At 44.3% G+C, this 9,641-nt stretch overlaps 1 pseudogene; it reads right to left on the minus strand.

Moving 5' to 3' along the window:
• Window positions 1-866: 866 nt before the first annotated feature.
• LOC132003220 (ragulator complex protein LAMTOR1-like) lies at window positions 867-5,101 on the minus strand (annotated as a pseudogene).
• Window positions 5,102-9,641: the final 4,540 nt, after the last annotated feature.

Consider the following 9,641-nt stretch of genomic DNA (forward strand, 5'->3'; position numbering starts at 1 on the left):
CAATTTTGGCTTAGGTGAAGGGAGCTGGTGGAGAAAGGGGATACAGAATCAGAAAATAGAGGGAACTTGATGAAGATAGGTGCCTTTATTTTTCTTGAGATAGGCTGGAAAGGGTTGGTATTTGAACATCTAAGAACATAATTTGGAGATAAAGATTCTGTGTTCAATCTTTTTCTCGGTGTGTTGTATTTTAAATACTATCTGACACCACTTCTAGCATCTTTTATTCTAGGTCTAATCCTGGCCCAGCCCTGGAGGAGCCTGGACTCCTCAGTATTTCCTCTGTTGTCTGATTCTTCATTCCCTCTTCCTCCACTAGCTTCTTCTTTAGCCTGTAAACGTGCTCAAGTACTCAGTTGTCCTAAGAGAGTGAAACACCAAGGCCAGTGATGTGAATGTGTATTAAGCTGAAGTCACTCCTGTGGATGTGGTGGTTTAGGATGCCTGGCGACTTGGGGAATTTTGGTTTTGTTTCTTTTTTTTTTTTTCCTCCACAGATGAATACACTTCCTTGATCGAGGGCACCCAATCAAAACAAAACCCCAAAACCCCAAACATGTAAAAACCCAGGGTGCTAGAAATACAAAGTCAGTTCATTCAAATTCAAGCTCGTCCAGACCCTGGTCACAAACCCTCCTGAGATGCATGTGAACACCAAGTCAAGGGGGTGGGGAAGGAGTGAGGCCAAGAGAAAGGATGGGATGGGGCCCCCACGGGCCCCCTAGGGATCACCCGCACAGTGGTACCTTGATCTTGCCAGTGACCGTGAAGACCTACTAGGCTCTGACCTTTTGATCCCCACCCCATCCCTGGTCAGGGCTTTGAACGCTAGGCCCAAATGCTTCTGCCCCTCCCTGGCTTCGTCCTCAAGCGCTGAGGCTTCCAGCCTCGCTCTTCGCCTCCTCCACACTCTTCTCGGTGATTCGTAGCGGGTCAGGGTGCTGGGTGAGCCGTGCTGAAGCTGGGGTCCAGGGGAGGCAGGGTGAACACAGGGTAAAGGGAGAAGAAGAGCTGTCCAGCCATCCCTGTCTTCGTGGGATCCCAAACCATACAACCAGCTCCTCTTTTGCGTTCCCTGGGATGCGAGAAAGCGCACGGTAGGTAGGGGCAGCTCTCCTGGACACCTGCTGCGAGTCGGAGAAGGGGACGGGCTCGCTGGCCAGCCCTTGGTGGGGCTGGCTGGTGAGAGATGGCAGCGGCGTGGGAGCTGTCCTGCCTTGCTGGGTCTGTGTACGCACGCTGCTCCATGCCCCGGGAGGCTGCAGCAGACACGGCAGTGATGTTGCTGCCTGTCTCAGCAAGGATGGAGGAGAGCATCTGTGCGAGTGGGAGGCAGGCTGTGGTAGATGGGCTCAGCTCCATTGAGGGCTTTGGTAGGGGGCCTGTTCGGGTCCAGCAGCAGCTTCTATTCTCTCTGTCCCGGTCCCAGCCCTCCTTCTCGCTGCTGTAGCAGCACCCCGTGGCCGGGATGGGGCCCGCACTGACCCGGCGCCGAGGAGAGATGGTGTGGGTTGGGAGCCCTTCCAGTCACATGACCCATGGCTGCGTGGGTATTTAAGAAACTACGTGTGTGAATAAGCACAAGTTAAGACTGTCCTTTGTAAACAGAGCCTGGTGCATACTCTCCATGATGTTTTGTAACTTTGATATCTAAGATACAGAGTTAAGAAAGGGCACCAACTTCAGACAGCCATGTGTGCCATTGATGGGGATGCTTACTTATATGGGGAACAAGTTGTTTAGCAGGGTCATGTCAAAGAGCTATGGCATATGAGGTGATCTTTAAGCCCCTGAGTGTTCATTCTGCTAACACTGTATTTAAACCCTGAGATAGGAGAGGTAGACCAAAACCTAGGGGTACAAAATGGTACGTACAAAACCAGGACCCCATTGGGAGCCTTGATGTGAAACGAAAAGTGTTAAAAGAGCTCTGAAAGTGGAATATCTTCTGGAAAATCGCTGTGCATCTCTTTATAAGGGAGAAATTCTGTGAGGAGGGTAGATTAGCCATTATTTTTTTTTTTAAGATTTTATTTATTTGACAGACAGAGATCACAAGTGGACAGAAAGGCAGGCAGAGAGAAAGGGAAGCAGGCTCCCTGCTCCCTCCCTGATGTGGGACTCAATCCCAGGGCCCTGAGATCATGACCTGAGCCGAAGACAGAGGCTTAACCCACTGAGCCACCCAGGCATCCCTAGATTAGCCATTATTAACACAACTGTACTAAAACAAGTATTTGCCTCACAGAATTTGGAGTCAGAATCTTTGAGGGTGAGATTTGATCATTATATGCTTTTTTAAAAAAGATTTTATTTATTTATTTGATAGGCAGAGATCACACGTAGGCAGAGAGGCAAGCAGATAGAGAAGGGGTGGGGAAGCAGGCTCCCCGCTGAGCAGAGAGCCCGATAAGGGTCTCTGAGATCATGACCTGAGCCGAAGGCAGAGGCTTTAACCCACTGAGCCACCCAGGTGCCCTGCACAATATGCTTTTAAAAGATTCATCTGGAGACATTTATTTGTGCCTGACTTACACTTCATAACCTCTTGGATTTATGAAATTCAAGTGTTTCCCAAAAAATTTCTCCATTTAACAATGTATCTTCAGTGTACACATCTTTCTGTGGGGCATAATTCCAGACACGAGACTACCCAAGCAACAGTGAAAACAAATAAAACTGTGAAGCTGCAGAGACTTTATGGTCTGCTTGAACATCAGCATGGAGGAACACTTGAGGGGTCTGGTCTTGGAACCCGTGTTCTACAGACACAGATAGTAGTGATCCTGTGAGAACTCTGCCAACCACATGGTAAAAGGTTGAGTCCGGGCACTCTCAGGAGTTCTTCCATGGTCCCTCAAACACAAGTTTTGTCCCGCTGCAGACGCCAGTGGCTTGCTGCTTCTGCATGTGACAACAGGACTATAGTCTGCTGGCAGGGGACCTTTCAGGGAAGAAGGTATTCTGGACCCCTTCTGAAGACAGGGGTGATTGTAAACTGAAACTCAAAGCCCTGGAAAACACAGAGTTCATTATACTTGGCGCTGAATTAGCTTTCTAGAAGCTGTCTGTCTTGCGTGCTTGTGTGATGGGGTGCTGAGTCCTAGATGAGAAAAATCTTGCAACCAGGCTGATTGGTTCCTCCACTAATGTATGCATTTCAAGCTTGGGGAGGCCCCTGGAACTACCTGGTAATTCATCCCTATTTCTCTTCCTTTCTCTGTTCCTCACAGTACTGTATCCTAAGAATTCCCCACATGCAATTCAGTGTGTTTTGAAAACACTGTTTTTGTAAGAGGCTACTTTCTATTCCATCATATGGTTGTTTTATAGTGTCTTTAAACATTCGCTTATTGTTGAGCATGGAGGTTGTTTCCAATTTTTAGTTATGAATAAGGTTTCCATGGATATCTTTGTGCTATATCTTGAAGAAATCTATTATTTCTTTACAATAGATTCCTACTTGTAGAATTACTAAGTGAGAGAGTAGAAAATTTAAATATGTATATGTACATAGTGTATAGGTTTATGATCTAAATAACATGTGTTTATTATAGAAGAAAGATACAGATAAACAACTATCATCTATAATCCCAAGACTCCAAGATTAACACAGTTAACATTTTACTGTTTTGGAAATGCTTTATGCATACCTAGTCATGAACTTTTTTCCCCTCAAAAACAAAAAACAAAAAAAAAACCCACTCACTATATATACATCTTGCCAGATTTCTTCCAGAGGAGCATGACCATAGAAACTCCTACCTCCTGTATATGAGCACTTCCATTATTATAATTAAATAAATATGTTGGGAAGTAATAGCTCATCTTTATTAGAATTTATGTAACTCTGATGAGATCAATGATCATTGTGCATGTTGTTTTTTTCTGTTCTTTTCCCTTTTTATGGAGGATAATGTTATTTTAAAATATAAAAAAATAGGGGGGTTGCCTAAGTGGCTCACTGGGTTAGGCCTCTGCCTTCAGCTCAGATCATGATCCCAGGGTCCTGGCATGGAGCCCCGCATCCAGCTCTCTGCTCAGCGGGGAGCCTGCTTCCTCCCCGCTCTCTCTGACTGCCTCTCTACCTACTTGAGATCTTACTCTCTGTCAAATAAACAAATAAAATCTTGAAAAAATATATTTTAAAAAAGTACAAGGAAGAAAATAAGTCACAAGTCATTCAAATATCCATCACACAAAATTAACCATTGTTTTGTTTTAGTAAAATTTCTTTTTTTTAAAAAAAGATTTTATTTATTTATTTGACAGAGATCACAAGCAGGCAGAGAGGCAGGCAGAGAGAGAGGAGGAAGCAGAAGGAAGCAGAGGCTCCCTACTGAGCAGAGAGCCCGACGAGGGGCTCGATCCCAGGACCCTGAGATCATGACCTGAGCCAAAAGCAGAGGCTTTAACCCACTGAGCCACCCAGGTGCTTCTAAAATTTCTCTTTTATAAGTTGTGTTACACAAGTAGTGTCTGAATACATTGTCTCTTTTTTAATAAAGAAGGCATCTTGTACATCAAACTAAAATCCCCTTGACTTTGATCTTTCAATAATTATTTATTTTTCTTTCCTAAGAACCTACATGCATTGAAGGAGTCTTTTTCTAAAAATTACATCTCTATTTCTTTATCTATCTCCATGAAAAGTATATAATAACGGTCTTGTGCCTGCACTGTTCTTCCCCTCTTTTTTTTTCAGCCAACATGTTTCTGAAATATCCATATCGGTAATTTTGAACCACTTCATTCCTTTGAACTACCTCACACGCTGTTTGAATTCACAGTGTATGTATACATAGATTTATCCTTCCTCCTAGTGTTAGACATTTAGTTTGTATAATTACTTAAAAAGAAGTCTCCGTTCTCCCCGGGTATATGAGAATGTTTTATTTTTTTCAATAAATACAATAGCCCTGCTCTGTCAAGCTTCCTCCAGCCCCTTCCTGCTGAGTCCTGGGATCCCTTAATGGCAGCTCATTGGAGCCAGTGACGTCCCTTTCTGTTATTAAACCAGTTCCACTTCACTTCTTTAAGACTCAGTAATGTACCTTTTATCACTGTAATCTCCTATTCGATTACAGGCAATATCTTTCATTGCTGCACTCACTCGGTCATGATGTGGGTCTAAGGGTTTAGACTGGGGATTGGGACGGGGGAATTGGTGGGAGGCAGAATGGACCACACATTGGGCAGTTCACTGTAATGTCTTCTGTTCTCAGGCCCAGGAACCCTCCTTCCTCTACCTTGTTCCCACTTTTCCTTTCCATTCTTCTCTCTCTTGGTGTGAGCCCAAAGGAGCGAGGGGGATAAAACATGTCATCTGTTTAAGAGCCCAACGCGGAGATCCTCTCCTGGGTTGGTTGTAAGCACTTTCCCAGCTCGCTGATTTTACGGTAGAAGAGTGGTGGCAGCTTCCCACAGCCCAGCTCAACACCAGCCATCCCCAGCAGGAGAGCAGGGCTCCGTCTCTTTACCTTCTGTGACCCCTGACTGAGTCTAGGGAGACCCGCAGGTTCTCCTTTCTAGATCTGTGGGAGTGGGGGACCTGAGTGGACTGTCAGCGCCCCCAGCTGGCTGTCCCTCTTGTGTTCTTTTCATCTGGAGCGGGGTTCTCCCATGACCAAGCAGAAATCTAAGTAGAGGTAAAATGTCCTCTCCCTTTCTTGGAGACCTCCTCATACTGTCCCCAGAGATTCTCTGGGCTTTTCCCTTCCTGGGTATGGGAACTGGAAGAACAACTTCCCAGTTCTCCTGATAGGACCATGGGGGAGGAGGGGAGGTCATGTGTCAGTTCTACTGACCTGTTGTCTCTGTGTAAGCTCCAGGGGGAGAGGGCTGGACCCCACGTTGGGCAGTTCACTGTAATGTCTTCTGTTCTCAGCTGTGTACTTTAGTTCTAGGAAAAAAGGAAATGTCCTGTTTGTACCTCATGGCATCTTTTTTACAACAGTTTTCAAGGTTTCATGGTCCCACACAATGCAGTTCTGAACATCCTTGCGCTAACCTTGGGCACACACGAATACTTGTGATATAAGACCTCAAGAAGAGATTCCTGAAGAGTCACAGGACACGCACGACTTTCAGTTGTGATAGATACCGCCAAGTTGTCTTCTAAAATGTCTTCACTGACTTGAACCCTCACAGCACTGTAAGAGATTGTTTCCCTAAAACTTCATCGTATTTGACATGACAGAATTTTTATCTTACCAGTGGAAAGTATTATCCCATTTTTAATTTGTCTCTCTTCACTACCCCCCCCCCCGCCCCAGAATGAATCTTTTCAGTGCTTCCCCCTTTCTCCTGTGGTACTGTTTGGCTTTTAAATTATTTGTATGAGATCTTAATTTTTAGAGAACATCAATGTCATAATGTTTCCTTACCTCCCCCCATTATTAGCAGCTCTTCATTTAGAATAATTTTTCTAAAACTTAAATCTTACTGCAACTGCAGCACAATCTTGCTTAAAATGTGGTGTTTCCAATTGCCTTCAACATAAATTTTAAACTTTAACAAGCATGCAAACTCCTTTAAAATGTATCCTTGCTAAACTTGTTCAGCTCATCCATCAACGTGGCCTGCCTTATACGTGTGTGTTTCCTGCATACTGAGCCATCCCTGGCTAATTGTTATTCCATTCCTTCTCTTGCCTCTCTACTTTGACCTGTATTTTCCCCGTTTTCTCTAGGATGGCTCTCTATTCCCCAATTTTTGTTTCTCTTTGAAGATTCAGCAGATGCAGCCTCTCCTCTGGTAACTTCTGTTTCTTCTGTGTGACTTGACTCTCTCTCGAATACTCTTCTCATAATTCTAACAATGGAGCGATCTCTTTTCGGCCGGGTTCTGGTTTAAGGATCCTTGATGTCCTCATGTTCGGCCCTGCACTTGCATGTAGGATGACCTGAGGGTGGGGTATATTTTAGGTGTATGAATAAAGAAAGAAGTTAAGACACAGAAATCACACTTATTGTATCATGAACTATCTGAAAGAAATATACATTTATGGGGCACCTGGGTGGTGCAGTGCAGTGAGTTGGCTGTCTGACTCTTGGTTTTGGTTCAGGTTGTGATCTGAGGGTTGTAAGATCAAGCCCCGCATTGGGCTCTGAGGTCAGCGGGCATCCGCTTGAGCTTCTTCCCTCTCTCCCCCATTCCCTCTACCTCTCCTACCTGTGCTCTCTCTCTCTAAAATAAATAAATAGGTTTTTAAGATATATATATGTGTGTGTGTGTGTGTTTGTGTGTGTGTATATGTATGTGTGTATATATGTGTGTGTGTGTGTATATATGTGTGTGTGTGTGTATATATATGTATGTGTGTATATATATGTGTGTGTGTGTGTGTGTGTATGTGTATATTTATGAAGTGATTGAGAATATAATTATACTTTAAAGAGTGGAGTTGGTAAGTAGAGAAGTTGAGAGGACAGATCAAGAATTGTAAAGATAAGTGATTCCAGAAATAAATTGCTTCACCTCATGGTATTTTACAATGGAGTTTTCTCCTAGGATGTAAGCTAATGTGTATCAAACACCACAGCAAGCGTAACAGTTTACGATGGAGAATTCACATAAAGTCATGGTTGAAAGTGGTTAGGTGGTTTATGACCATTCTAAATGCCTCTTCCACATCAAGAAGATGTAAATGAGCTGAGGATTAAAATAAAAAGCTGTAAAGAGGACTTTGGAAAAGACTGCTGGTGGACACTGAGCTCTCCTACTCATCTCAGAGGAAAGGGCTGGGGCTATGCCTGTCCTTCACTTTGTGTCCATGAAAGAGTCTTACTAGGTCCATGCAGAGAGTTGACACACACACTGGCCTGAGGTCTGATTCCTGCCTGAGCGAGGAATAGTGTAAGACATGGTCTGACTCTTGTAGACAGGAGATCTAGAGATGACTACACTGAGTTGTCTGCACCCCAACATACATCGGGGGAAGAATGCATGACTTTATTTCTCATGGAGCAGTGATGGATAAGATGGAGTTGGGGAAAAGTCAGAGGGTTGCCTGGAGGGACGTAGAGCTATCCACGGAGAGAAACTGAAGGTATCACCCAATTTTCAGAGGGTGAAGATCGAACAAGTGGACAGATGAACAAGAACAGAGATCAAGGGACCCCAGAATGGCCCCCACAGACTCCATGAGAACACCGTTGGAGAAATGGTCAGTCCAGACATCTGCCAGTTCTGGAGAAAAGCCATCCGTCCACTAAGGACCATCCTTAATTCTTTTTCTCTCTTTATTCCTCATGTTTCAACCCAAAGAGCGTTAGGATTTTGAACACACATGGAAGTGGACATTTCAGTTCTTAAGCTGAAACAATATTTTATAACTTAAGAGTTTTGCCGAAACTGTCTTGAGGTGTGCCTGAATTTTCCATAAGGGTGGGAGAAGACAAAGACTCATTGAGTGGTAAAAACAATGAGAGGCAATATAAAAGGGCTTTATAATTTCATTCTGTGACTCGTGCTTGTTCAACGTACTGATTACACTTTACTGAGAGCCTGGTGAGCACTTGTCAATGGTGCCAACTGGAGGTCTCTGTGCCAGGGCCAACGTGTTAATAATTTACATGTTAGATCAGTTCTATTGCATTTTATAGATGTGCAGATTACTTTTGAGTTGCCCCCCCCCGACCCCAAATATCAGGGCTTGGGTTCTTCAACTTTTGCCTCTGTCTTTTGAACGTCTGTGGTCAGTCTTAATAAGTGAGAAGTTGTACATGTGGTGAAGTTAACTCAGATAAGCTAGACTAGATTTTCATACTCTCCTGTTCTGGCCTCCTGGATAGAATCAATTGTATTGATCACAGTGGCTGAGTCGGCCAGACAACCACTACCCCAAGAAAAGGATCTCATCAGTCTGCCGGTGAAAACTCACAGGAAGACATGGCATAACATTTTTCAGAGAATGATGTCTTCTGTGCAGGCCAGGTTAGAAAGAATTAAGGGGAGGATACTCTGTAGGGTCTTGTCTGTTTTTAGCATTGACACTGATATTTAGGGATGTTCTGTATTTAGTTTATTATAAAATGATGGCTGATTTTTCACAAGGAATGAAGATCACTCTATTTTTAGGCTCCTGTATCAGTCCAAGTTCAGGCTAAAGTGCAGCCATTCTGAGTGTCCTGGTAAGGTATTCGTTACAGGAATTAGACCTTCTATGTTGGAGGGAGGAACTGGAGAATCAAAGGATTGAAAAGAGTTCAGCGCTCAGAGAGGAAGCACCACGAACCATCCTGGGAGCAAGAGAGTGAGTTAGAATTTAAATGAAATCCGGAAGGTTCCTGTGTGTCTGCGATGGGAGCCCTTATAGATGTCTCTGGAGGGCAGGGATTGTTCATGGCTGTCAGCTCTGTGACGTTGCAGCAAAGCATCTGGTGGGAAGCCTGGGGCACTGTTAGCAGGACCAGCAGCTGGGAAGGAGAGCTGGGTGCTGAGTGGGAAAGAGCTTGGCCCAGCCGGGATCTGCTAGGACCTCTGTATCTATCTTCAACATCTCTGACTTTGCTGAATGGTTGAATGGTGGTTGCTGCTTCTGTGTCCCAAAGCTCAGACAACTTAATTTTTGACAAACTCTAACCCAGAATTACATAGACAAGGAGATTCTGGAAAATGTAGTTCTCAGCATAACCAAG

This window comes from Mustela nigripes, chromosome 16, assembly GCF_022355385.1.
Source record: "Mustela nigripes isolate SB6536 chromosome 16, MUSNIG.SB6536, whole genome shotgun sequence".
Lineage (NCBI taxonomy): Eukaryota > Metazoa > Chordata > Mammalia > Carnivora > Mustelidae > Mustela > Mustela nigripes.